The following is a 6,906-nucleotide window of genomic DNA, read 5'->3' on the forward strand; positions in this document are numbered from 1 at the left end:
AGGGAATGAGAGGGGGTGAGAGAGGTATGAAACAGACAGCAGCAAGGGCTGGAGTAAAGGGAATGAGAGAGGTATGAAACAGACAGCAGCAAGGCCTGGAGTAAAGGGAATGAGAGAGGTATGAAACAGACAGCAGCAAGGGCTGGAGTAAAGGGAATGAGAGGGGGTGAGAGAGGTATGAAACAGACAGCAACAAGGGCTGGAGTAAAGGGAATGAGAGGGGGTGAGAGAGGTATGAAACAGACAGCAACAAGGGCTGGAGTAAAGGAATGAGAGAGGGTGAGAGAGGTATGAAACAGACAGCAGCAAGGCCTGGAGTAAAGGGAATGAGAGAGGTATGAAACAGACAGCAGCAAGGCCTGGAGTAAAGGGAATGAGAGAGGTATGAAACAGACAGCAGCAAGGCCTGGAGTAAAGGGAATGAGAGAGGTATGAAACAGAAAGCAGCAAGGGCTGGAGTAAAGGGAATGAGAGGGGGTGAGAGAGGTATGAAACAGACAGCAACAAGGGCTGGAGTAAAGGAATGAGAGAGGGTGAGAGAGGTATGAAACAGACAGCAACAAGGGTTGGAGTAAAGAGAATGAGAGGGAATGAAACAGGCAGCAGCAAGGGCTGGAGTAAAGGGAATGAGAGAGGTATGAAACTGACAGCAGCAAGGGTTGGAGTAAGGAGAATGAGAGGGAATGAAACAGGCAGGAGCAAGGGCTGGAGTAAAGGGAATGAGAGAGGGTGAGAGAGGAATGAAACAGGCAGCAGCAAGGGCTGGAGTAAAGGAGAGGACAGAATTGGGACACGGACGGAACCAATGGCTGCACAGGATCAAGTGTGGCCTGGAGTACATTAAATAGAGGAGAGACAAAGAGAAGAGGCTGAGTAATGGCCTGGACTATGTTAAATGGAAGAGAGAGCAAGAGAAGAGGCAGAGGAGTAGCCAGGGGTATATTAAATGGAAGAGAAGGAGAAGAGGCCGAGGAGTGGCCTGGAATACATTAAATGGAAGAGAAGGAGAAGAGGCCGAGGAGTGGCCTGGAGTACATTAAATGGAAGAGAAAGAGAAGAGGCCGAGGAGTAGCCAGGAGTACATTAAATAGAAGAGAACGAGAAAGAGAAGAGGCCAAGGAGTGGCCTGTACTATGTTAAGTGGAAAAGAGAGAAAGAGGAGAGGCCGAGGAGTAGCCAGGGGTATTTTAAATGGAAGAGAGAGAAAGGGAAGAGGCCGAGAAGTGGCCTGGAGTCATTAAATGGAAGAGAAAGAAAAGAGGCAGAGGAGTAGCCAGGAATACATTAAATGGAAGAGAAAGAGAAGAGTCTCTGGAGTGGCCTGGAGTACATTAAATGGAAGAGAAAGAGAAGAGGGGTGGCCTGGAGTACATTAAATGGAAGAGAATTAGAAGAGGCAGATGAGTAGCCAGGAGTACATTAAATGGAAGAGAGAGAAAGAGAAGAGGCTGAGGAGTAGATTAAATGGAAGAAAAAGAGAAGAGGCAGAGGAGTAGCCAGGAGTACATTAAATGGAAGAGAAAGAGAAGCGGCAGAGGAGTAGCCAGAAGTACATTGAATGGGAGAGAGAGAAAGAAAAGAGGCTGAGGAGTGGCCGGGATGTCATTAACTGGAAGAGAGATAAAGAAAAGAGAAGAGGAGTGGGCTGGAGTACATTAAATGGAAGAGAGAGAGAGAGAAGAGGCCGAGGAGTTGCCATGAGTACAATAAATGAAAGAGAATTAGAAGAGGCAGAGGAGTGGCCAAGAGTTCATTAAATAGAAGAGAGATAAAGCAAAGAGGCTGAGGAGTGGCCTGGAATACATTATATGGAAGAGAGGGAAAGAGAAGAGGCAGAGGAGTGGCCTGGAGTACATTAAATGGAAGGGAGATAAAGAAAAGAGGTGAGGAGTGGCCTGGGATACATTAAAGGGAAGAGAGGGAAAGACAAGAGGCCAAGTAGTGGCAAGGAATATATTAAATGGAGGAGAGATAAAGAGAAGAGGCCGAGGAATGACCTGGAATACATTAAATGGGAGACAGAAAAGAGGCTGAAGAGTGGCCTGGTGTACATTAAATCAAAGAGAGAGAATGAGAAGAGGCTAAGGAGTGGCCTGGAGTACATTAAATCAAAGAGAGAGAATGAGAAGAGGCCAAGGAGTGGCCTGGTGTACATTAAATCAAAGAGAGAGAATGAGAAGAGGCCAAGGAGTGGCCTGGAGTACATTTAATGGAAGAGAGATAATGAAAAGAGGCCAAGGAGTGGCCTGGAATACATTAAACGGAAGAGAGAAAAAGAAGAGGCCGAGGAGTAGCCTGGAGTACATCAAATGTAAGAGAAAGAGAAGATGCAGAGGAGTAGCCAGGAGTACAATAAATGGATGAGAGAGAAAGAAAAGAGGCTGAAGAGTGGCCTGGGTTACATTAAATGGAAGAGAGAGAAAGAAAAGAGGCCGAGGAGTGGCTAGGAGTACATTAAACGGAAGAGAGAAAGAGAAGAGGCCGAGGAGTGGCCTGGAGTACATTAAACGGAAGAGAGAAAAAGAAGAGGCTGAGGAGTGGCCTGGAGTACATCAAATGTAAGAGAAAGAAAAGATGCAGAGGAGTAGCCAGGAGTACAATAAATGGAAGAGAGAGAAAGGAAAGAGGCTGAAGAGTGGCCTGGAGTACATTAAATGGAAGAGAGAGAAAGAAAAGATGCCGAGGAGTGGCCAGGAGTACATTAAACGGAAGAGAGAAAGAGAAGAGGCCGAGGAGTGACCAGGAGTACATTAAACGGAAGAGAGAAAGAGAAGAAGCAGAGGAGTGGCCAGGAGTACATTTAACGGAAGAGAGAAAGAGAACAGGCCAAGGAGTAGCCAGGAGTATATTAAATGGAAGAGAGAGCAAGGGAAGAGGCAGAAGAGTAACCAGGAGTACATTAAATGGAAGAGAAAGAGAAGAGGCCGAGGAATGGCCTGGAGTATATTAAATGGAAGAGAAAGAGAAGAGGCTGAGGAGTGGCCTGGAGTACATTAAATGGAAGAGAAATAGAAGAGGTAGAGGAGTGGCCTGTAGTACATTAAATAGAAGAGAGAGAAGGAGAAGAGGCCGGAGGAGTGGCCTGGAGTACATTATATGGAAAAGAGATCAATAAAAGTGGCCGAGGAGTGGCCTGGTGTGCATTAAATGGAAGATAGATCAATAAAAGCGGCCGAGGAGTGGCCTGGAGTACATTAAATGGAAGAGAGAAAGAAGAGAGGCTGAAGAGTGGCCTGAAGTACATTTAATGGAAGAGAAGAGAGAGAAAGAAAAGAGGATGAGGAGAGGCCTGATGTACATTAAATGGAAGAGAGAAAGAAAAGAGGCTGAGGAGTGGCAAGGAGTACATTAAACGGAAGAGAGAAAGAGAAGAGGCTGAGGAGTGGCCAGGAGTACATTAAACGGAACAGAGAAAGAGAAGAAGCCGTGGAGTAGCCAGAAGTACATTAAATGGAAGCGAGATAAAGAAAAGAGGCTGAGGAGTGACCGGGAGTACATTAAATGGAAGAGAGAGAAAGAGTAGAGACTGAGGGGTGGACAGGAGTACATTAGATGGAAGAGAGAGAAAGAGAACAGGCCAAGGAGTAGCCAGGAGTATATTAAATGGAAGAGAGAGCAAGGGAAGAGGCAGAAGAGTAATCAGGAGTACATTAAATGGAAGAGAAAGAGAAGAGGCCGAGGAATGGCCTGGAGTATATTAAATGGAAGAGAAAGAGAAGAGGCTGAGGAGTGGCCTGGAGTATATTAAATGGAAGAGAAAGAGAAGAGGCAGAGGAGTGGCCTGTAGTACATTAAATAGAAGAGAGAGAAGGAGAAGAGGCCGGAGGAGTGGCCTGGAGTACATTATATGGAAGAGAGATCAATAAAAGTGGCCGAGGAGTGGCCTGGAATACATTAAATGGAAGAGAGAAAGAGAAGTGGCTGAGGAGTGGCCTGGAATACATTAAATGGAAGAGAGAAAGAGAGGAGGCCTGAGGAGTGGCCTGGAGTACATTCAATGGAAGAGAGAAAGAGAGGAGGCCGAGGAGTGGCCTGGAGTACATTCAATGGAAGAGAGAAAGAGAGGAGGCCGAGGAGTGGCCTGGAATACATTAAATGGAAGAGAGAAAGAGAGGATGCCTGAGGAGTGGCCTGGAGTACATTAAATGGAAGAGAGAAAGAGAGGAGGCCTGAGGAGTGGCCTGGAGTACATTAAACTGAAGAGAGAAAAAGAAGTGGCTGAGGAGTGGCCTGGAATACATTAAATGGAAGAGAGAAAGAGAGGAGGCCTGAGGAGTGGCCTGGAGTACATTCAATGGAAGACAGATAAAGAAGGGAGGCCGAGGAGTGGCCTGGAAGTCAGTAAGTGAGAGAGAGAGAAGAAGAGTCTGAGGCAAGGGCTTGAGCACAGGGAATGGAAGAGGAGAAGGAAGAACCTTTGCAAGAACCACTGTGTCGGACATGGGAGATGTAGGGGATAGGGTGGAGTGAGAGAGGGAGAGAAATAAAGAAAAGGCAGCTGAGCAAAGCTTGAGTACAGAAATTACAGTAAGGAAGGGGAAAGACAACTGCCATGATAGAAATAAAACAGTTTGAGGGGCAAGGTTGCTGCATGTTGTTGAAGACATAAGCCGGCCATGTCCTGATATTGTGTGTCCCTCCACTTGAGTTTTCCGGGATCTGGCTGTGGTCATTATCTTACCTAACCATTGGAGGGGTCAGTGGGCATTCCTGTCTGTGGTTACCTAGGGCCTCTCCTGGCCCAGCTGAGACAGGTCTATAGACCTGCCTGGCTCTGGCTCAGGTGAGCAGGCATGACTTGCTTAGGATGGATCACAAGGCCTTCAGGCTCCGGCTGTGGATATGGTGAGGGTCTGTCCCCTCTCAGGAGCTGGGCATTGTAAGGAAACCTGGTTTAGGTAACAGGCCTGGTGCCGCCAAGGCTGGGTTCTTCTGTCCGCTGCTGGTGACCCCTCTCTCTTCACCACGAGAGTTCTCTCCTAGGGTGCCTTGGTCTGTCTGTGGAGATTAAACATTACTCTCCCACAGCCCTTCCTCCCCAGAGTTATATGGATTGTGAGACATGACTGCCTATGAATGGGAATCATGTCCACCCGGCCCCTCGTTATGTATGTGGCCCATGCCATGGCTCACTTCCGACTCCTGAGGAATGGACACTCTGTCCATGTCTAGTGCTGCTGGTAGAAATCTGAATAAATGGACATGAAACAAAGCCTGGCTCCATGCCTCCTAGTTGCCTCTTGAATGATGGGCCGTGAATGTAAGGAATGGTGCACATCTGTGCACCGGTGATGGATTAAGCAGCTTACACCTAGGATGGGACAGGCAGTCTGTGCACCAGAGATGGGACAAGCAGTCTGTTCCCTAGAGAGATAAGCGAGGCAGTCTGTGCACCAGAGATGGGACATGCAGTCTGTGCACCAGAGATGGGACAGGCAGTCTGTTCACCAGAGATGGGCGAGGCAGTCTGTACACCAGAGATGGGACAGGAAGTCTGTTCACCAGAGATGGGACAGGAAGTCTGTGCACCAGAGATGGGACACGCAGTCTGTTCCCTAGAGAGATAAGCGAGGCAGTCTGTGCACCAGAGATGGGACCAGCAGCTTGAGATGGGAGAGGCAGTCTGTGCACCAGAGATGGGACAGGCAGCCTGAGATGGGAGAGGCAGTCTGTGCACCAGAGATGGGACAGGCAGCCTGAGATGGGAGAGGCTGTCTGTGCACCAGAGATGGGACAGGCAGTCTGTGCACCAGAGATGGGCGAGGCAGTCTGTTCAGCAGAGATGGGCGAGGCAGTCTGTGCACCAGAGATGGGACAAGCAGTCTGTTCCCTAGAGAGATAAGCGAGGCAGTCTGTGCACCAGAGATGGGACAGGCAGTCTGTGCACCAGAGATGGGACAGGCAGTCTGTTCACCAGAGATGGGCGAGGCAGTCTGTGCACCAGAGATGGGCCAGGCAGTGTGTGCACCAGAGATGGGCCAGGCAGTCTGTGTATCGGAGATGGGAAAGGCAATCTTTACACCAGAGACTGGACAGACGATAAGTAGTCTAGACTTTCACATGTTAGCTCACACAACCTGTGCATTGGAAAGAGACGAGTAGTCTAGAACTTCACTATAGCTTACTCCTGTTCTTTAAAATGAGACTAGTTGTCTAGAAGCATGGATTAGTATGCCCTGTGCGTGAGAGTATGTGAGTGGTCTAAACTTATGCATTACCTCAAACCCACTAATTAAATAATTAATTAGAATGAGAGGAGCAGTCTGAACTCACATGCTTGCTCCTACCCGTGCATTAGAAACCGACGAGTGGGTAAGACTTTCACTGTAGCTCACAGCCATGCATTGGAAATAGATAAGTAACCTAAACTCATGCGTAGGCTCACATCCATGCATTGGAAATAGACGAGTAGCCTAGTCTCATGCGTAGGCTCACACCCATGCATTGGAAATGGATGAGTAACCTAAACTCATGCGTAGGTTCACACCCATGCATTGGAAATAGACCAGAAGCCTAGTCTTCTGCGTAGGCTCACACCCATGCATTGGAAATAGACGAGTAACCTAAACTCATGCGTAGGCTCACATCCCTGCATTGGAAATAGACGAGTAGCCTAGTCTCGTGCGTAGGCTCACACCCATGCATTGGAAATAGACGAGAAGCCTTGGCTCATGCGTAGGCTCACACCCATGCATTGGAAATGGATGAATAGCCTTGACTCATGCGTAGGGTCACACCCATGCATTGGAAATAGACGAGAAGCCTAGACTCATGCGTAGGTTCACACCCATGCATTGGAAATGGACGAGTAGCCTAGACTCATGCGTAGGCTCACACCCATGCATTGGAAATAGACGAGAAGCCTAGAATCATGCGTAGGCTCACACCCATGCATTGGAAATAGAT

Source organism: Pleurodeles waltl, chromosome 10 (genome assembly GCF_031143425.1).
Source record: "Pleurodeles waltl isolate 20211129_DDA chromosome 10, aPleWal1.hap1.20221129, whole genome shotgun sequence".
Lineage (NCBI taxonomy): Eukaryota > Metazoa > Chordata > Amphibia > Caudata > Salamandridae > Pleurodeles > Pleurodeles waltl.